Source organism: Pan paniscus, chromosome 4 (assembly GCF_029289425.2).
Source record: "Pan paniscus chromosome 4, NHGRI_mPanPan1-v2.0_pri, whole genome shotgun sequence".
NCBI lineage: Eukaryota > Metazoa > Chordata > Mammalia > Primates > Hominidae > Pan > Pan paniscus.
The window spans coordinates 104,248,125-104,271,348 of NC_073253.2; the positions used below are offsets into that span (position 1 = coordinate 104,248,125).

The 23,224-nt window shown below is 37.3% G+C and overlaps 1 protein-coding gene and 1 non-coding gene across 10 annotated transcripts in view; one reads left to right on the top strand and one right to left on the bottom strand.

Annotated features, from left to right (window-relative positions):
- FER (FER tyrosine kinase) overlaps positions 1-23,224 on the top strand; it is a 451,402-nt gene that overhangs the window by 247,627 nt on the left and 180,551 nt on the right. The gene's annotated exons all lie outside the window — the stretch shown is intronic.
- On the bottom strand, positions 21,680-21,786 carry LOC112440028 (U6 spliceosomal RNA). The gene has a single exon (XR_003028232.1). It is a non-coding gene; the product is annotated as a U6 spliceosomal RNA (small nuclear RNA).

The window sequence follows — 23,224 nt, forward strand, 5'->3', positions numbered from 1 at the left end:
TAATTACTCTAATTATTGTTAAGGCAAAGGAAAAAAGTATAGGCATATTTTATAATCTTAAGTGATTATAGACAATGAAGTGTCACGGCCCCCCCCAAAACAGACAAATTTTTAACACTCAAATTACTGAAAATTATTAATTTGTTTATCCATATGTAAGGTTTTATAATTTAATGAAAAGATGTATCATTAAAAGAAATTAGCAGCTTTTCAGATCGTATACTAACTTTGATATTTTATTTTTTTAAGAGTTCAACATTTATTCCAGGATTATCATTTATATCACATTTGTGCAGAATTTATAATCACAAGCAGATAAACTTTTTTTTCTGTATTTCAAGATCTCCTTCCTTATTCATTTGTTATTCATTCATTTGTTTATTCAGTAAGGTTTTAAGTGCTGATTTTTTTTTTTAGCACTTGCTGTTTTACTCAGGAAAAATTTTCTGTTATAACCACTTTAAAGCTCTCAAGATATAACTTAGCCACAGAAATATATTAAATTATTTCAAAGCTTTCTTTTCCTTTGGCTGAGTAATTCTATTTCCTTTTCTTTGTATTTTAAAATACAAGATGAGGATGGTTCTTCTGATGTTAATCACTTGGGTGATTCCCACCAACAGTGTAAAAGCATCCCTGTTTCTCCATAGCCTTGCCAGCATCTGTTGTGTCTTAACTTTTAATAGTTGCCATTCTGACTGGTGTGAGATGGTATCTTTGTGGTTTTGATTTGCATTTCTCTAATGATCAGTGATGTTGAGCTTTTTTTCATGTTTTTTAGCCCCTTAAATGTCTTCTTTTCAGAAGTGCCTGTTCATGCCCTTTGCCCACTTTTTAATGGTGTTGTTTTCTTCTTGTAAATTTATTTAAGTTCCTTGTAGGTTCTAGATATTAATACTTTGTCAGATGGATAGATTGCAAAATTTTTCTCCCATTCTGTAGGTCGTCTGTTCACTCTGATGATAGTTCCTTTTGCTGTGCAGAAGCTCTTTAGTTTAATTAGATCCCATTTGTCAGTTTTTGCTCTTCTTGCAATTGCTTTTGATATATTAATCATGAAATCTTTGCCCATGCCTATGCCCCACATTTTCTGCTAGAGTTTTTACAGTTTTGGGTTTTGTATTTAAGTCTTTAATCCATCTTGAGTTAATTTTTGTATAAGGTATAAGGAAGGGGTCCAGTTTCAATTTTCTCCATATGGCTAGCCAGTTCTCCCAGCACCATTTATTAAATAGGGAATCTTTTCCCCATTGCTTGTTTTTGCCAGGTTTGTTGAAGATCAGATGGTTGTTGATGTGCAGTCATAGTTCTGTTCCATTGGTCTGTGTGTCTGTTTCTATACCAGTACCATGCTGTTTTGGTTAGTGTAGTCTTGTAGTATAGTTTGAAGTCGGGTAGTATGATTCCTCCAGCTTTGTTCTTTTTGCTTATGATTATCTTGGCTATTTGGGGTTTTTTTTGGTTCTATATGAATTTTAAAGTAGTTTTTTCTAATTCTATGAAGAATATCAGTGGTAGTTTCATGGGAATAGCATTGAATTTATAAATTGCTTTGGGCAGTATGGCCTTTTTTATGATACTGATTATTCCTATCCACGAGCATGGAATGTTTTTCCATTTGTTTGTTCCTCTCTTATTTCCTTGAGCATTGGTTTGTAGTTCTCCTTGAAGAGGTCCTTCACTTCCCTTGTTAGCTGTATGCCTAGGTATTTTATTCTCTTTGTAGCAATTGTGAATGGGACTTCATTCATAATTTGGTGCTTTGCTTGTCTATTGTTGGTATATAGGAATGCTTGTGATTTTTGCACATTGATTTTGTATCCTGAGACTTTGCTGAGGTTACTTACCAGCTTAAGGAGATTTGGGGCTGAGACTATTGGGTTTTCTAGATGTAGGATCTCGTCATCTGCAAACAGAGGTAGTTTGACTTCCTCTCTTCCTATTTGTATACCCTCTATTTCTTTCTCTTACCTGATTGCCCTGGCCAGAACTTCTAATACTGTGTTGAAAAGGAGTGGTGAGAGAGGGCATCCTTGTCTTGTACAGTTTTAAGGGGAATGCTTCTAGCTTTTGCCCATTCAGTATGGTATTGACTGTTGTTTTGTCATAAATGGCTTTTCTTTTCTTTTTTTAATTATTATACTTTAAGTTCTGGGGTACATGTGCAGAACATGCAGGTTTGTTACATAGGTATACACGTGTCATGGTGGTTTACTGCACCCATCAACCTGTCATCTACATTAGGTATTTCTCCTAATGCTATCCCTCTACTAGCCCCCCACCCCCTAACAGGCCCAGGTGTGTGATGTTCCCCTTCCTATGTACATGTGTTCTCATTGTTCAGCTCCCACTTATGAATGAGAACATGTGGTGTTTGGTTTTCTGTTCTTGTGTTAGTTTGCTGAGAATGATAGTTTTCAGCTTCATCCATGTCCCTGCAAAAACATGAACTCATCCTTTTTTATGGCTACTTAGTATTCCATGGTGTATATGTGCCATGTTTTCTTTATCCAGTCTATCATTGATGGGCATTTGGGTTGGTTCCAAGTCTTTGCTATTGTGAACAGTGCTGCAATAAAACATACGTGTGCATGTGTCTTTATAGTAGAATGATTTATAATCCTTTGGGTATATAGCCAGTAATGGGATTGCTGGGTCAAATGGTATTTCTGATTCTAGATCCTTGAGGAATCACCACACTGTCTTCCACAATGGCTGAACTAATTTACACTCCCACCAACAGTGTAAAATGTTCCTATTTTTCCACATCCTCTCCAGCATCTGTTGTTTCCTGACTTCTTAATGATCACCATTCTAACTGGTGTGAGATGGTATCTCTTTGTGGTTTTGATTTGCATTTCTCTAATGACCAGTGATAATGAGCTTTTCTTCATATGTTTGTTGGCCGCATAAATGTCTTTTTTTGAGAAATGTCTGTTCATATCCCTTGCCCACTTTTTGAAGGAGTTGTTTTTTTCTTGTAAATTTGTTTAATTCATTGTAGATTCTGGATATTAGCCCTTTGTCAGATGGAGAGATTGCAAAAATTTTCTCCCATTCTGTAGGTTGTGTGTTCACTCTGATGATAGTTTCTTTTGCTGTGTGGAAGCTCTCTAGTTTAATTAGATCCCATTTGTCAATTTCGGCTTTTGTTGCCATTGCTTTTGGTGTTTTAGTCCTGAAGTCTTTGCCCATGCCCATGTCCTGAATGGTAATGCCTAGGTTTTCTTCTAGGGTTTTTATTGTTTTAGGTCTTACATTTAAGTATTTAATCCATCTTGAGTTTATTTTTGTATGAGGTGTAAGGAAGGGGTCCAGTTTCAGTTTTCTGCATAAGGCTAGCCAGTTTTCCCAACACGATTATTAAATAGGGAATCCTTTCCTCATTTCTTGTTTTTGTCAGGTTTGTCAAAGATAAGATGGTTGTAGGTGTGTGGTGTTATTTCTGAGGCCTCTATTCTGTTCCGTTGGTCTGTATGTCTGTTTTGGTACCAGTACCATGCTGTTTTGGTTACTGTAGCCTTGTGATATAGTTTGAAGTCAGGTAGCATGATGCCTCCAGCATTGTTTGTTTTTGCTAGGATTGTCTTGGCTGTGTGGGCTCTTTTTTTGTTTCCATATGCAATTTAAAGTAGTTTTTTCCAACTTTGTGAAGAAAGTCAATGGTCACTTGACGGGGATAGCATTTAATCTATACATTACTTTGGGCAGTATGGCCATTTTCACGATATTGATTCTTCTTATCCATGAGCATGGAATGTTTTTTCATTTATTTGTGTCCTCTTTTACTTCCTTGAACAGTGGTTTGTAGTTCTCCTTAAAGAGGTCCTTCACATCCCTTGTAAGTTGGATTCCTAGGTATTTTGTTCCCTTTGTAGCAATTGTGAATGGGAGTTCACTCATGATTTGGTTCTCTCTTTGTCTGTTATTGGTGTTTAGGAATGCTTGTGAAATTTGCACATTGATTTTGTATCCTGAGACTTTGCTAAAGTTGCTTATCAGCTTAAGGAGATTTTGGGCTGAGGGGAGGCCGAGGCAGGCAGATCACAAGGTCAGGAGATCGAGACCATCCTGGCTAACATGGTGAAACCCCGTCTCTACTAAAAAAAAAAAAATACAAAAAAAATTAGCTGGGCTTGGTGGTGGGCGCCTGTAGTCCCAGCTACTCGGGAGGCTGAGGCAGGAGAATGGCGTGAACCCAGGAGGCAGAGCTTGCAGTGAGCGAGAGCATGCCACTGCACTCCAGACTGGGTGATGGAGCGAGACCCTGTCTCAAAAAAAAAAAAAAAAAAGAGATTTTGGGCTGAGACGATGGGGTTTTCTAAATATACACTCATGTCATCTGCAAATAGAGAAAATTTGACTTTCTCTTTTCCTAATCGAATACCCTTTATTTCTGTCTCTTGCCTGATTGCCCTGGCCAGACTTCTAATACTATGTTCAATAGGAGTGGTGAGAGACGGGGTCAGGGACCCACTTGAGGAGGCAGTCTGACCCTTAGCAGAGCTCCACTGCTGTGCTGGGAGATCCGCTGCTCTCTGCAGAGCCATCAGGCAGGGACGTTTATGTCTGCTGAAGCTGCTCCCACAGCTGCCCCTTTCCCCAGGTGCTCTGTTTCATGAAGATGGGGGTTTTATCCATAAGTTCCTGACTGTGGCTGCTGCCTTTTTTTCAGAGATGCCCTGCCCAGAGAGGAGGAATCTAGAGGGGCAGTCTGGCCATAGCGGCCTTGCTGAGCTGTGTGTGGTAGGCTCCTCCCAGTTCGAAATTCCCTGTGGCTTTGTTTACACTGTGAGGGTAAAACCACCTACTCAAGCTTCAGCAATGGTGGACATCTTACCCCATACCAAGCTCCAGCATCCCAGGTCGACCTCAACTGCTGTGCTGGCAGTGAGAATTTTATGCCAGTGGATCTTAGCTTGCCAGGCTCCGTGGGTGTGGGACCTGCCGTACCAGACCACTTGGCTCCCTGGCTTCATCTCCCTTTCCCCGGGGGATGAACGGTTCTGTCTTGCTGGCGTTCCAGGCACCACTGGGGTATAAAAAAAAAAAAAAAAACAACTCTTGCAGCTAGCTAGGTACTGCCCAAACGGCTGCCCAGTCTTGTGGTTGAAACTCAGAGCCCTTGTTGCCTAGCCACCTGAGGGAATCTCCTGGTCTGCGGATTGTGAAGACTGTGGGAAAAGCACAGTATCTGGGCCAGAGTGCAGTGTTCCTCACAGCACAGTCCCTCATGACTTCCCTTGGCCAGGGGAGGGAAATTCGCTGACACCCCTTGTGCTTCCTGGGTGAGGCGACATCCCATCCTTCTTCGGCTCGCCCTCCATTGGCCGCACCCACTGTCCAACCAGTCCCAGTGAGATGAACCGGATACCTCAGTTACAAATGCAGAAATCCCCTGCCTTCTCCCTGGGAGCTGCCGACTGGAGCTGTTCCTATTTGGCCATCTTGGCGCATTAATGGCTCTTATTAATTTGAGGTATGTTCCATCAATACCTAGTTTATTGAGAGTTTGTAACATGAAGGGATGTTGCATTTTATCGAAGGCCTTTTCTGGGTCTGTTGAGATAAACATGTGGTTTTTGTCTTTAGTTCTGTTTATGTGATGAATTACATTTATTGATTTGTGTATGTTGAACCAGCCTTGCATCACAGGGTGAACCTGACTTGATTGTGGTGGATAAGTTTTCTGGTGTGCTGCTGGATTCCATTTGCCAATATTTTATTGAGGATTTTTGCCTCGATGTTAAAGTGATTTATATATGTTGTATTTTAGAAAAGGTTCTAGAGAACTCTTTGTAGGTTGTTTTTATTAGTTTGATACATAATATGAATTGTTTCAAACATGAAAAAATACAGAGACTAAACTAGTAAATACCCATATATGAACTAACTTAATTTTTTTCTAACATTTTACTGTTCTTGCTTTAGTTTTTTTAAAAGTAAGAATTGAAACATTATGCATAAACTTGTAGCCTTCCTTGATTCTATGTTTTTTCCAGTTAGTGTTATCTATAATACTTCTCTGATTTCTCTTTCCTTGAATTTTATACTGTTACTTCACTGTGCTATTTGTACTAGCCATACACAATATGTCTTTGCATGTTTATCATTTGTTACGTTTTAAATTTTTTATACAATTTTACTATTCTGTAACCCAGTTCTTAGTACTGAACATTTAAAAAATCATATTCACCTGTATGGATAGTGTGGCTCTGGTTCGTTTGTTTCAACTGTTTTTAATTTTTAAATAGATTTTTAAAATTTATGAATGTAACACAATTCATACATTTTTCTTTAAATGGATATTTTTATTTGTTTTGCTTTTAATTTTCACTGACACAAACAGAACATACAGAAGATTCTTCTAGAGATGTGACGTATGTGTGAGAGTTTCTTTTATTTTGTATACCTAGAAGTAGAGTACCAAGAAGAAAGGGTCTGCATGTCGTTAATTTTATTAGATGTTGCTAAGGTGCTTCCCAATATGTTTGTACCAATTTATACTCCTATCAGTACGGCAGAAGAGTTTTCATTTATGTACACCTTTACCATTCTTACTATTTTTTTTTGCCATCCTGGTAGGTATGGTTTCAATTATGTTACTAGATTAGATTATATTTTTTGATTACTAGATGATTTAACATCTTTTCCTGTGTGTATTAGCTCTTCTGTTTTCCACTTCTATGTATTACTGTTTAAATTTGCTTCAATGTGGGATTATGGATTGATTTTTAGTCTCTTTTAATAAGTAGGAGGAAAGCCCTTTACTATAACTGTCTAATTTCACTACATAGCACACAGTAGTACAGCTGATTTGGGGCATTAACTCTGCATCTCTCTTCTCCGAAAGTATTTATTTTGTTTCTGAGTCCAGCAGTTTTTTTGATTCTTTCTCTTTATATTTTTCTGCATTGCTATGTGTTGGACGCTGGCATAGTCTTTTAATGTATATTTTTACTGGTTAATGTTGACCTTTTTTTCATAAAGATGATATATAATATATATAAGTTTATTTGAGACTAAATTGACTTAGGAAAAAGACACAAATGGAAGAACCATAGTTTATATTAAAATGTAAAACTTGTTTATCAAAAAGCATCATAAACAGAATTTTAAAATTATTTGCCACATATTTAAGCAGACATTAATTTATTTAATATATAGAGTACATTTGTTCTAAGAAAAACAAACTCTTTCTCTAGTAAAAAAAAAAATGGGTAAGGAAAGAGAACAATTCATGAAGCAAAACAAATGGATAGAAAACATATTTTAAAAATATTTATCTCTAAAGATGTTCTTTGAAACCAGCGAGAACAAAGACACAACATACCAGAATCTCCGGGACACATTCAAAGCAGGGTGTAGAGGGAAATTTACAGCATGAAATGCCCACAAGAGAAAGCAGGAAAGATCTAAAATTGACACCCTAACATCACAATTAAAAGAACTAGAGAAGCAAGAGCAAACACATTCAAAAGCTAGCAGAAGGCAAGAAATAACTAAGATCAGAGCAGAACTGAAGGAAATAGAGACACAAAAAACCCTTCAAAAACTCAGTGAATCCAGGAGCCGGTTTTTTTAAAAGATCAACAAAATTGATAGACTGCTAGGAAGACTAATAAAGAAGAAAAGAGAGAGGAATCAAATAGACACAATAAAAAATGACAAAAGGGATATCACCACCAGTCCCACAGAAATACAAACTACCATCAGAGAATACTATAAACACCTCTACGCAAATAAACTAGAAAATCTAGAAGAAATGGATAAATTCCTGGACACATACACCCTCCCAAGACTAAACCAGGAAGAAGTTGAATCTCTGAATAGACCAATAACAGGAGCTGAAATTGTGGCAATAATCAATAGCTTACCAACCAAAAAGAGTCCAGGACCAGATGGATTCACAGCCGAATTCTACCAGAGGTACAAGGAGGAGCTGGTACCATTCCTTCTGAAACTAGAATCCTCCCTAACTCATTTTATGAGGCCAGCATCATCCTGATACCAAAGCCTGGCAGAGACACAACAAAAAAAGAGAATTTTAGACCAATATCCTTGATGAACATTGATGGGAAAATTCTCAATACAATACTGGCAAACTGAATCCAGCAGCACATCAAAAAGCTTATCCACCATGATCAAGTGGGCTTCTTCCCTGGGATGCAAGGCTGGTTCAACATATGAAAATCAATAAACGTAATCCAGCATATAAACAGAACCAAAGACAAAAACCACATGATTATCTCAATAGATGCAGAAAAGGCCTTTGACAAAATTCAACAACCATTCATGCTAAAAACTCTCAATAAATTAGGTATTAATGGGACATATCTCAAAGTAATAAGAGCTATCTATGACAAACCCACAGCCAATATCATACTGAATGTACAAAAACTGGAAGCATTCCCTTTGAAAACTGGCACAAGACAGGGATGCCCTCTCTCACCACTCCTATTCAACATAGTGTTGGAAGTTTTGGCCAGGGCAATCATGCAGGAGAAGGAAATAAAGGGCATTCAATAAGGAAAAGAGGAAGTCAAATTGTCCCTGTTTGCAGATGACATGATTGTATATCTAGAAAACCCCATCGTCTTAGCCCAAAATCTCCTTAAGCTAATAGGCAACTTCAGCAAAGTCTCAGGATAGAATATCAATGTGCAAAAATCACAAGCATTCTTATACACCAATAACAGACAAACAGAGAGCCAAATCATGAGTGAACTCCCATTCACAATTGCTTCAAAGAGAATAAAATACCTAGGAATCCAACTTACAAGGGATGTGAAGGAGAACTACAAACCACTGCTCAATGAAATAAAAGAGGATACAAACAAATGAAAGAACATTCCATGCTCATGGGTAGGAAGAATCAATATCATGAAAATGGCCATACAGCCCAAGGTAATTTATAGATTCCGTGCCATCCCCATCAAGCTACCAATGACTTTCTTCACAGAATTGGAAAAAACTACTTTAAAGTTCATATGGAACCAAAAAAGAGCCCGCATTGCCAAGTCAATCCTAAGCCAAAAGAACAAAGCTGGAGGCATCACGCTACCTGACTTCAAACTATACTACAAGGCTACAGTAACCAAAACAGCATGGTACTGGTACCAAAGCAGAGATATAGACCAATGGAACAGAACAGAGCCCTCAGAAATAACGCCGCATATCTACAGCTGTCTGATCTTTGACAAACCTGAGAAAAACAAACAATGGGGAAAGGATTCCCTATTTAATAAATGGTGCTGGGAAAACTGGCTAGTCATATGTAGAAAGCTGAAACTGGATCCCTTCCTTATACCTTATACAAAAATTAATTCAAGATGGATTAAAGACTTAAACGTTAGACCTAAAACCATAAAAACCCTAGAAGAAAACCTAGGCATTACCATTCAGGACATAGGCTTGGGCAAGGACTTCATGTCTAGAACACCAAAAGCAATGGCAACAGAAGCCAAAATTGACAAATGGTATCTAATGAAACTAAAGAACTTCTGCACAGCAAAAGAAACTACTATCAGAGTGAACAGGCAACCTACAAAATGGGAGAAAATTTTTGCAACCTACTCATCTGACAAAGGGCTAATATCCAGAATCTACAATGAACTCAAATTTACAAGAAAAAAACAACCCCATCAAAAAGGGGGCAAAGGATATGAACAGACACTCCTCAAAAGAAGACATTTTTGTAGCCAAAAAATACATGAAAAAATGCTAATCATCACTGGCCATCAGAGAAATGTAAATCAAAACCACAATGAGATACTATCTCATACCAGTTAGAATGGCAATCATTAAAAAGTCAGGAAACAACAGGTGCTGGAGAGGATGTGGAGAAATAGGAACACTTTTTTACACTGTTGGTGGGACTGTGAACTAGTTCAACCATTGTGGAAGTCAGTGTGGCGATTCCTCAGGGATCTAGAACTAGAAATACCATTTGACCCAGCCATCCCATTACTGGGTATATACCCAAAGGACTATAAATCATGCTGCTATAAAGACACATGCACACGTATGTTTGTTGTGGCACTATTCACAATAGCAAAGACTTGGAACCAACCCAAATGTCCAACAATGATAGACTGGATTAAGAAAATGTGGCACATATACACCATGTAATACTATGCAGCCATAAAAAATGATGAGTTCATGTCCTTTGTAGGGACATGGATGAAGATGGAAACCATCATTCTCAGCAAACTATCACAAGGACAAAAAACCAAACACCGCATGTTCTCACTCATAGGTGGGAATTGAACAATGAGAACACATGGACACAGGAAGGGGAACATCACACTCTGGGGCCTGTTGTGGGTTAGGAGGAGGGGGGAGGGATAGCAATTGGAGATATACCTAATGCTAAATGACGAGTTAATGAGTGCAGCACACCAGCATGGCACATGTATACATATGTAACAAGCCTGCACGTTGTGCACATGTATCCTAAAACTTAAAGTGTAATAGTAAGAAAATTAAAAAAATAAAAATAAAAATATTTATCCCAAGCATTCAAAAATTTAAATTTAGAAAATTAAAAAATTATAGCCAGGCATGGTTTCTCATATATGTAATCCCAGCACTTTGGGAGGTAGAGGTGGGAGAATTGCTTGGACCTAGAATTTCAAGATCAGCCTAGGCATCATAGAGAGACCCCATCTCTACAAAAAAAATTAAAATTTGCTGGGCATGGTGGCGCACACCTGTAGTCCAAGCTACTTGGGATGCCAAGGTGGGAGGATCACTTAAGCCCAGGGGGTTGAGGCTGTAGTGAGCTGTGATCATGCCACTGCACTTCAGCCTGGGCGACGGTGTAAGACCGGGTCTCAAGAAACAAAACCAAACAACAAACCAATTGTACAATCTTTTTTTTTGTCAAATTGACAAATATTAGAAAACAATAAATGTCATTGTTAATAATGGTATGAGGAAGTGAGCACTCTCATACTCTGCTGATGCAAATGTAAATCCCTACAACTTTTCTGAATGACAGTTGGGCAGTAAGAATCTAGAGCTATCCTATGCTCTAAATGACCACTAGATACATTGGCTACTTAAACATTTATGTCCTCAGTTTCAGTAACCTCATTTTAAGCCCTCATCAGCCTCCACGTGGCCTGTGGCTACATATTGCATACATCAGAGATAACATTTCCCTAATCACAGAATAGTTTATTGGCTATCACTCAGTAGTTTCAAAATATTCATATCCTTTTTCAAATACTGCTATTTCTAGGAATGTATTATAAATAAATATTAGCCATTTAAGGATCCTAACCAAAACATTGAAAACAACAGCAAAAATGGGAAAAAATCCAAATGTCCACAACAAGGAGCTGTAAATGACTATAAATTTATATGAAAGGATATTATGCAGCCTATTAAAATAAGTGTTTGGATTAATGTCATGGTAATATGCTTACAAAATGTGCTTCTAATTGAACAGACAGGCCACAAAACAGCATGACCACAAATTTACCATATGATTACAAATTTATTTTAAAATATTTTAAAATTTACATTACAGAGCATTATAGTGTTGGTGGTTTTTTATAGTGTTTTCTATTATAATGTACTACTGTTATAGTAACAAAAAAGTCAAAAGTATGTTGGTTTGGAACCTGGTTTTGAACCTTATGAAACATTAGTGATTGTGTTCATTTTAGGTTGTTTGTTTCATTTGAAATTTTGTGGTGGTTGACAAATTTATATATTTATTAATAAGTATCATATTACCAAATGGTTCAAATGAAGAGTTGTGTTTTTTTATGTTTGTTTTGTTTTGTTTTTTAATAAAAAGAACTGATAAAAGCACTCCAGGATTAAGGAACAAACTGACTAGGGATGGCTAATTTCTCGGAAACTAGCCACAGTAGGAACTTATTACTATCCATCCCTAGGGATAAAGGGACAAGAGGCAGAAATGGTTACCAGAATCCAATGTGTGCCAGAACTTTGCAAGTGGGGCTGCCCATGACGAGATGATGCAGCTGCCCTAAACACAGCAAGAGGAAAGGAGTGGGAAAGAAATCAGACCTCTTTTCTGCCACCTTTGGATCTCATGCTGGAATCTAACTGGAGGTCCATCAACAAGACAGTCCTCAAGTGAAGTCTGAGGAGTCAGCCTCCTGGGGCATGTAATAGATCCAAGCAGGAGAGAGGATAGAAGGTGTTAGAGGGTGAGGCAGGTTGGCAAATGGAAAAAAACTATCCCGTGTGTGTGTGTGTGTGTGTGTATTTCTCTGTATGTGTTTATTCAAACATACTTATGTAACACATACATATGCGGTTAATGGTTGGTATTATATTTACATGAGTTGTGATGTATATATGTATAAGCGTGTGTCATCTATTTGTGGAAGATTCCAATGTTTGTGCATACTCCCAGACACATACAAACATATGCACATATACAAGATATTTAAATTCTAGTAAATATAGAAAACAATGGAACTAGTTGGAAAAGAATTCTGGTTTAGACAGAGGAGTTCCAAAAAATAGCTAGGGAACCTTTAGGTAACACTTGTTTTAGATACACATGCTCTTGCACACCAATGAAAGCATACTGAACACACAAGAGTTTAAATTTCCCTTCAGTTGAAGTTCCTTAGCAGCAAGGACCATGTGTTCTGCCTTCCTGTGCTTTGTAAACTCTTGTACAGTGCTTCACACCCAGGAAGTGTCTCACTGTTGTAAGAATGAATGAATTAATCATTCCATTTAAATATTGTTTTCACTCAACCAGAGTACAACTTAAGACAAATTTGTATTCACTTGGAGACCACTTTTAGAACAATTAATTGAATGAAAAGGAATTGTACATTTTAAAAATATTTATTGTTTTTAACCAGTATTGATTAACTCAGATATACTATAGGAACATATCATGATTTTGTTTATGGTACTGCACAAAGCTACTTATATGCTTTTTGTAACAACCTCATGATGTAGAGAGAAGCAGCATTAAGACTATTTCGTAAATGATGACTTTGAATCTTGGGGAGGTTAAACAATTTTCCTTTTTCCTTTTACCCTTCTGTAATGAGATAGTGAAATGAAGAAAGCTGTGAGGAGTTTTCATTGAGCAGTTATATTGAGCTACTTGAATTGTAGCTGCCATAATTCCCACCTGTTGTGGGAGGTATCTGGCGGAGGTAATGAATCATGGGGGCGAGTCTTTCCTGTGCTGTTCTTGTGAGAGTAAATCTCACGAGAGCTGGTCGTTTTATAAACGGGAGTTCCTCTGCAAGTGTTCTCTTGCTGACCGCCATGTGAGACAAGCCTTTGCTTCTTCTTTGCCTTCCACCATGATTGTGAGGCCTCCCCAGCTATGTGGAACTGTGAGTGCATTAAGCCTCTTTCCTTTATAAATTACCCAGTCTTTGGTAAGTTTTTATTAGCAGTGTGAGAATAGAGTAATACAAGCAGTAAGCAAGGTTTTGCTTTTTGTGTTTAACATATACCTGTGATGAAATTAGCTCTCTTAGCTTTTTGGCTTTTTGTTTTTAAAACTATAACAAAAATAGGAAGGGTGGGGGGAGAATTGTTATTTACATGTGATTTCTAAAGATGAGTAAAAAATTGTAATCTAAGTTTTTGAACAAACCTGTTTTTATTTTACCACAAATGTCCTCTAAAATTAGCCTAAAGTGAATGTGATGCTCATATGGTGGGGGGAAAAAAAATCTTACCTGCCTCACCTCCACTTAATTAAGATTATTAAAGCAATATATTGATACTAAGAGCACAATTCTGGAGGAAAACTTTGATAGAGGTTGTCTTCAGTTCTTTGCTTCAAAAGTTTACTTAACTTTCGTATTGAATAAGATTAACATGCTGTGGGACCTGTGCTTTTTATATTCTGATGTTGTTCAGAGGTTTTTATTAGTTGGGTTATTCAGAAAATTGAGACATTATTTTTTAGATGGGTTATTCAGAAAATTGAGAAATTATTTATGATTTAAAAAGTTTTAATTACATTGTCTATTGATATTGGCCAAATGCAGTTTCGAAGTAATAGCTCATATTCTGAGATACATGAGGTATTAACATTATATCAGTATTGTGATCCTGTTGTGTTTTAACCCAAAGTAGGAGACATCAGTGTTTACAGTGTCCTTTCATTTTGAAAAGGCACTTCACATTGTTTTAGTCAGACTTATTAAGGGATACATTTTAGAGAAGTGAAAATTAATTCTTTTTAGCATATAGTTCTGATAAGTTTAGACAAATTCATATAGTTGTTTACCACCACAGTCAAATTATAGAACAATTGCATCAGCTCCCAAAATTATTCTATGCCCCTTTCTAGTCAACCCAGCTACCTACCCTTTGGAAAGTGAGAATGTCATATACAAGGAATCGTACAGTATGTGCTCTTTTCAATTTGACTTCTTTTATTTAGCAAAGTACAATTGGGATTCATCTGTATTGTTGCACAAATCAGTAATTTCCTCCTTTTATTATGAATAACATTTCCTTGTGATGTACCACCATTTGTTTATTCATTCCTCAGTTGAAAGAGTTTTTGAGTTTTTAACAATTATGAATAAAACTATAAACATTCATTTAAAGGGTTTTGTGTCAACATTAACTTTTCATTTATCGAGTATATACTTATGAATGAGATTGGTGGTTTGTCTAGTAAGTGTTCCTTTAACTTTATAAGAAACTGCCAAATTATTTTCTAAAGTGGCTGTGCTGTTTTGCATTCCTACCAACTGCGTGAGAATTCCAGTGACTCCACATTTTTACTAGCTTTTAGTTTTTTCAGTTTAAAATAAATAAATTAGATAATTACTTTTAGCTACTCTCATAGGTATATATAATGGTATCTTACTGTAGTTTTAATTTGTATTTCCCTAATGACTAAAGATGTTGAGCATCATTTCATGTAGTTATTTGTGATCTGTATGTCTTCTTTGTGGGCACTTTTGACAACCACAGAAAGACAAACTAGTGGATTAAAATTATAATCTTGTACTCACGGAGGAAATAAAGTGTATCTCTCTTTAACCTTATATTAGTGAGTTTATTAGTACATAAAATTGACAAAAATCATTTTATTGTCTATTTAAATGACAATGGTAATTATTCTTCCTGACTACAACTATCATTAAAGATGTTTACCATGTTCCTAATAGTTCTCATGTCTAATTGATTCCTCTCCCCATTTCCCACAGCTATTTCCAACCTTTACCATTTTTTCTCAAGTTCTTAAACTGTCTGTAGTTTCTTCAGTATTAGTCAGGGACTTGCTTCCTTCTTTTACTAAGAACCTGAAGAAGAAACACTTGCACACTCCACCAGCAGTTATTTTCACCTGTCCTAATTTTCTCTGTGTTATCGCAGCTCCTCTCACCTCACCCAGGTCTTTGATTCTTCATTTTTCTCTAGTTAACTCATCTATCTTGTCCCTTCTCTTCTCACCTTCCCTAGGCCTTTCATGTATCATTTTCTCTGCTTTAAAAAAATATTTTGCGTATTTCCTTACAGTCTTTTTCCTCAGCCACTCCATCCTTATCTTAAACAATAATAGCGGGCCGGGTACAGTGGCTCACGCCTGTAATCCCAGCCTTTTGGGAGGCCGAGGCGGGCAGATCAGGAGTTTGAGACCAGCCTGACCAACATGGAAAAACCGTGTCTCTACTAAAAATACAAAATTAGCCAGGCATGGTGGCGCATGCCTGTAATCCCAGCTGCTCGGGAGGGTGAGGCAGGAGAATTGCTTGAACCTGGGAGGCAGAGGTTGCAGTGAGCCAAGATCGTGCCGTTGCACTCTAGCCTGGGCAACAAGAGCGAAACTCCATCTCAAAACAACAACAACAACAACAAAACAATAGCCAAAGCTTTCATTTCACTAGTCTAGTCTTCCTCTTCAGTCTTTTTTTTTTTTTTTTTGAGACGGAGTCTCACTCTGTTGTCTAGGCTGGAATGCAGTGGCGTGATCTCGGCTACCTGCAACTGCCGCCTCCCAGGTTTAAGCTATTCTCCTGCCTTAGTCTCCCAAGTAGGTGCACACCACCATGCCTGGCTAATTTTTATATTTTTAGTAGAGACGGGGTTTCACCATGTTGGCCAGGCTGGTCTTGAACTCCTGACCTCAAGTGAACTGCCCACCTCAGCCTCCTAAAGTGGTGGGATTACAGGTGAGCCACCGTGCCCGGCCCTCTTCCATCTTTTTAATAGGTCATGACTCCTTTCTTATGAAGTAACTTATAAGCATAATATATCTTACTTTGTTGATGTTTCTCATCAGCGACCTATTAGAAACCCACCAAAAGCCTCTACCCTGACCACCTTACTTAAATTTAACTCTCAAATGTTGGAGACAACTCATTACTAGCATTAATCATCTCTTCTCAGCCCTCAGCCTGTTTGAAATGTCTGCTATTTTTGGAAGAGTCTCACTACTCTAATAGAATCTACCTTCTCCCTTTGCGTTTTGCTTCTTTCAAGACACAATTCCGTTTGTCCTTGTTGCAGTTACTTATTCCTGTATAAGCCACCACCCAAAAATGTAGTGTCTTAAAAAATAATGTTTTATGTTTCTCATGATTCTTTGGGTTGACTGGGTGGAGGTTCTGCTGACTTAGCCTGGATTTACTCATGTATTTGCATTCAGCTAACAGGTTGATTAAGGGATGGGTTCAGTTGAGACAGCTGAAATGGCTAGTCTTTTAAGCCCAGGTTTAACAGTGTCATGATCTGTTAAACACGGGTAGTGTTTTAAGACAGTGAAGATGGAAACATCAAGGCCTCTTCAGGTCTAAATTTTGTAATTTCCACAGTGTCACTTCTGCCACAATCTGTTGGTCAAAGTAAGTAACAAGACTAACTCAGAGTCAAAATGAGAAAGAGACACTACCTCTGGACAGGAGAAACAGCAAGATCACATTTCAAAGAGGTATCTGTACTTGGGTGGGAAAGGTGTGGATATTAAACAGTCTACTATATTTCTTATTTTGTGACTCTTAGTTATCTCTTCTTAGTTTTCTTTTTTATCATTCTTTTTTTTGAGACAGCCTGTCGCCCAGGCTAGAGTGCAGTGGCACAATCTCGGCCCACTGCAAGCTCCGCCTCCTGGGTTAATGCCATTCTCCTGCCTCAGCCTCCCCAGTAGCTGAGACTACAGGCGCCCGCCACCACGCCTGGCTAATTTTTTGTATTTTTAGTAGAGACGGGGTTTGACCGCGTTAGCCAGGATGGTCTCGATCTCCTGACCTCGTGATCTGCCCGCCTCGGCCTCTCAAAGCATTGGAATTACAGCCGTGAGCCACCGTGCCCAGCCTTTTTAATCCTTCTTTAAATGTTTTGTGTTCCTATTCTCTTACCAGTTTCATAAGGTTTTCACCAATATTTATAATCGTCTCCAAGGATCAACACCTGGATCTCCTGTGGGTGATCCAAATTAAGATAGTCCAAAAGAGAATTCATAATCCCTATTTCTCACCCCACATCTTCTCTTCCCTTCCTGGATTTATATCTTGATCCCCGGTCCATGGCATTATATGTAGTTATGCAAACTAGATTGTTTTTGTACCTTTTCTTACCTCCCATATTCAGTTGCTGATAAATAAAGTCCTGCTGACTATAAATTTTGAACATCTGCCCTCTCGTTTTCTACCTCAGAGCCATTATTCAGGTTTCCATTATTCTTTGTATTTTAATACTAGTATTTGAATAATTTACAGTGTTTTTGAGTTTTGAATATTTTTGGCAAAAGTGAAATGAAATCAGTTTATTTTGTGAAGTAAAAAAGTGAAATGAGTTTATTTTGAAAAAGTGAGGAACATACATATGGAAAAATGTAAAAGGAATTAAAAATTACCCATGATCCTCACTCAGATGTACACAGTATTAAGCTTTCTGTGTACATTCTTTTAGGTTTTTAAATATGCACATCTAATGTCCAAATACATTTACATTTAAAAAACATTTTAAGCATGTTTTTTAAATGTGTTAATGCTATAGGTATTGTTTTTATCTGTTTTTTTCAAATTATATAATCAGCTTCTTTTGATGCATAGTATTAGAAATTCTTCTAAGATTTAAAAAGTGGGACAAAGAACAGAATTCAGTGAGATGTTGAGAAGATGTAAATATCAGGCTAAAAATCAGCATCTCTAAAAATTAGAGATGGATACAGCAAAATGTATGCACAACGGAGGACCTCTAATGTTTAACATCAGAGGAGAAATGTAATTTTAGACAAAGAATTAGTGAGATAAGGTGCTTTCTGGTTTGTCTTTGTTTTCAGTACATTAACTGGAATTTGTTTCTTGTCTCGCTCAGTTAACTTTCTACCTCACCTCTTTTTTAAATTATCCCTTTGTTGTTATTAGCATGCCATTTGTAATATTTCCTTTAACTTCTTGGACTTAATGAGCTAGCCTCTTTGAGTTTTCCCCTAACCTCCCGTGGTTATCCTCTCACAAGGCATTGTTTTCTCCTTTTTTGCATGTTTATGTTTTTAGCAGGGCTTTATCTTGCTTTTATTTTTTTAAATATAAGTTTGCCTGCATGCGTTCAGGGCTATTTTATCTTTTTGCTCTCATTCAAATTACATCAAACCCAATAAATCTACAGACCTGCACAGATTCAGGGCTGCTTCCTCTTTTATTTTTTCTTTGGGACAAAAGACCTCCAAAACAATAGCGAGCTGATACAATTTTCTTTGATTGTGGAAATCTAGTGTAACTAGTTTACCTAATTCCAATTGATCCTTTCTTTAGCCTCTGTTTCTGACAGCCACTATGAACACTCATGCTTCAGTTACTTTGCTAATGCTGTTTTCTTTACCTGGAGTATTGCCTTCTTGTGCTTCCCTTTTCTCCGCAGCAGAGCCTACTTCTCTACTGTGCAGCCATCTTTAGCCCTCAGTCCTTGATCAAAGTAACCATCTCTTCTCTGCATTCGCCGCACTCTTTGGTGCTCCGCACTTAGTTCTTTCCTTATTTTTACTTATTGTGAAGAGGTGTGTGATTGTAACCTTCTTGCAGGTAGACTGTGTATTCACGTATGCCAGCCATGTTAAAGGTTTGCTTAAAATGCTTAGCAAATTTAGTAAAGATCATGATTACACTAAGATAATGTTCACATAGATAAATACAACTCAGCCGGTTTAGTGATTAAATGTAGAGCAGCTGTTGTGGAGAATTGGTGAGTTGCTTATTTAGTATGTTTTTCATGGGAGGGATAGCAACATTGCCTTCAATTGATGGCAAGTTTCACGTGTCACAATTAAAGTTTTATGTACGTATTTTGAGGCTAAATATGAAATTCCAATACTGATTTAGTCATCTTTAAGAGGCATTTATTCTTGCCTCCCTCCCACTTTTTATTGATTTGTTTCAAAGTAAAAGCTTTTATTTTTAAATCAATAACATTCAGGTAATATGATTCCATAAAGCCTTTCCAAAAATTTGAGACCTGTGTGGTATCATTGCGATGGCACTACATCAGCAGTATCTGTAGAACTTGATATTGGAGAGTTTTGTTTAAAGAAATATTTTGTCTTGATAGGACATTAAGTGAATGTAGAGGTATGGCTCAGAATAACTGCTAATTACAGTTTCTTTTAAATTATGAAGTGCCTTTTTTCCTTTTGGCTTTTGCCAAAATGGAAAAGAGGAAAAAAAAAATCAATGACTATAAATATTGGAAAACTCTATGACAATATGATGAATAATGAAATAAAAATTAAAAACTACCAAAGTCATACTTGATAGACTTAAAATGACAAAAGCAAGGGACATTGGAAGTAAAGATTCTCCTTGAATATTTAACTCACTTATTTCTCCCTTGGCTGAACGTGTGGAGCGGAATTACCTGTTACTAGAATGGTGATGAAGTGTTAAATGCATTTTGGCTTTAGTGTTATCATTGCTTTTGCTTTTTTTTTTTAATTTAATTTAATTTTATTATTATTATACTTTAAGTTTTAGGGTACATGTGCACAATGTACAGGTTAGTTACATATGTATACATGTGCCATGCTGGTGTGCTGCACCCATTAACTCGTCATTTAGCATTAGGTATATCTCCTAATGCTATCCTTCCCCCCTCCCCCCACCCCACAACAGTCCCCGAAGTGTGATGTACCCCTTCCTGTGTCCATGTGTTCTCATTGTTCAATTCCCACCTATGAGTGAGAACATGCGGTGTTTGGTTTTTTGTCCTTGTGATAGTTTGCTGAGAATGATGATTTCCAGTTTCATCCATGTCCCTACAAAGGACATGAACTCATCAATTTTTATGGCTGCATAGTATTCCACGGTGTATATGTGCCATATTTTCTTAATCCAGTCTATCATTGTTGGACATTTGGGTTGGTTCCAAGTCTTTGCTATTGTGAATAGTGCCGCAATAAACATACGTGTGCATGTGTCTTTATAGCAGCATGATTTATAATCCTTTGGGTATATACCCAGTAATGGGATGGCTGGGTCAAATGGTATTTCTAGTTCTAGATCCCTGAGGAATGGCCACACTAACTTCCACAATGGTTGAACTAGTTTACAGTCCCACCAACAGTGTAAAAAAGTGTTCCTATTTCTCCACATCCTCTCCAGCACCTGTTGTTTCCTGACTTTTTAATGATTGCCATTCTAACTGGTGTGAGATGGTATCTCATTGTGGTTTTGATTTGCATTTCTCTGATGGCCAGTGATGGTGAGCATTTTTTCATGTGTTTTTTGGCTGCATAAATGTCTTCTTTTGAGAAGTGTCTGTTCATGTCCTTTGCCCACTTTTTGATGGGGTTGTTTGTTTTTTTCTTGTAAATTTGTTTGAGTTCATTGTAGATTCTGGATATTAGCCCTTTGTCAGATGAGTAGGTTGCAAAAATTTTCTCCCATTTTGTAGGTTGCCTGTTCACTCTGATGGTAGTTTCTTTTGCTGTGCAGAAGCTCTTTAGTTTCATTAGATCCCATTTGTCAATTTTGGCTTCTGTTGCCATTGCTTTTGGTGTTCTAGACATGAAGTCCTTGCCCATGCCTATGTCCTGAATGGTAATGCCTAGGTTTTCTTCTAGGGTTTTTATGGTTTTAGGTCTAATGTTTAAGTCTTTAATCCATCTTGAATTAATTTTTGTATGAGGTGTCAGGAAGGGATCCAGTTTCAGCTTTCTACATATGACTAGCCAGTTTTCCCAGCACCATTTATGAAATAGGGAATCCTTTCCCCATTGTTTGTTTTTCTCAGGTTTGTCAAAGATCAGATAGTTGTAGATATACGGCATTATTTCTGAGGGCTCTGTTCTGTTCCATTGATCTATATCTCTGCTTTGGTACCAGTACCATGCTGTTTTGGTTACTGTAGCCTTGTAGTATAGTTTGAAGTCAGGTAGCGTGATGCCTCCAGCTTTGTTCTTTTGGCTTAGGATTGACTTGGCGATGTGGGCTCTTTTTTGGTTCCATATGAACTTTAAAGTAGTTTTTTCCAATTCTGTGAAGAAAGTCATTGGTAGCTTCATGGGGATGGCATTGAATCTATAAATTACCTTGGGCAGTATGGCCATTTTCACGATATTGATTCTTCCTACCCATGAGCATGGAATGTTCTTCCATTTGTTTGTATCCTCTTTTATTTCCTTGAGCAGTGGTTTGTAGTTCTCCTTGAAGAGGTCCATCATGTCCCTTGTAAGTTGGATTCCTAGGTATTTTATTCTAAACATATGGAATGCTTAATGAATTTGCGTGTCATCCTTGCTCAGGGGCCATGCTAATCTTCTCTGTATTGTTCCAATTTTAGTATATGTGCTGCCAAAGCGAGCACTATGTTTGCTTTTAAAGTTATCTTCTTAATGTTGATTTTTTTTAAAAGACTGTTTTGTTCTAAATGTCTCTGTAGGTGTTAATTTGAAAGTATGGAATTGGTGTCTTCAGAAATAATTTCAGACTCAATCTAGTTATAGAAAAAAGTTGTTTTTGTGTTTGACAGTTAACATACATCTTGATTTTTTTGTATATGTATGATTTGATAAGCCCCTTGTTTCTAGCACATAGTAATATGGCTTTTTTATTAAAGCAGCATCTGCTAGCCCCTTTGCAGTTATCACAGTAGTGTCGTTCCATTTTGATTTTGCTGTTCAGCACTTTTTAAAACTGCTGTATCGGTTTCTTTTGTAGTAAAACTTGAAATACCAGTTCTTGGCGTCAGATAATACTTTCTTTTAAAATTGACTTTTAGATAAATTAAAAATGGTTAAGATGTAGATAGAGAAGCAAACGTGTGACTTTTTTTTTTTAAATAGTAGTTGGAGGGAGCATATATTCATTCCTTCTTTCATGCCACATTAATTGAATGCCCATTATGTGACAGCTTCTTGATACACTCTGGAGCTATACTGGTGACTGAGACATAGCCTTTTCCCTCAAAGAGCTTCTGTCTGCCGGTGGAGACTGACAGGTAAATAGATCAGTATAATCCAAGCTGACAGGTGACATAAGCATGAACAGAACTGTGGAAGCACTAGGGCAGGATCAGCACATCATGCCTCGGGGAAGCAGGAGACAGCATTATATATGGTAATTCAAAATGAAATGGAATCATGAGCAACCCTATATTTTAAAGCAGAAATATGATTTTCTTAGTGTAAATTAAGCCTTTTTTCAACTTAAATTTTAGTTTTGAGTGAGTTGCTGTCATTCAGAAATTGGCTTTTTTCTGTGTTGTCAGCATCGTGTGCCTTTTTCCACCTCCTCATTCCCCTCCATACTCCGAAGAATGTCTTTAATGTTTGAACCACTATGTCACATTGCATCTCAGATTTACCTTCTCTGGCTTTGGATGCTCCTGAATGGGGGTGATTATTTGCATTTCCTTTGCTCCTCTTGGAGGACTGGGTCACATTTAGTTTAAGGGTTACTATTAGTGAGCAAAGAGAACAAAGGCACCAGGAGCTGAGAATGCCCTTTTCTAGGTGACTTTTTCCCTCTATATCTGACCTAAGTTGTACACTTCTTCAGTAACCAGAGACTATAATTACATGCTAATGTTATAGCCCTGTCAGTATCTGTTTCTACAAGATCTTTATGTATTCCAAGGCATCCTGTGTAGGGAAGCATACAATATATTGTTAATTTTGGACAACTTTATCCATCCCAATTCTATAGGCTGATGATAAGCTTGAAGATGACAAGGCCAGGTGACAGAATACTGGAGGATTCGTTTCTGAGTAGTTCAAGATTGTCTTTGTTGATTAAAACTTCAC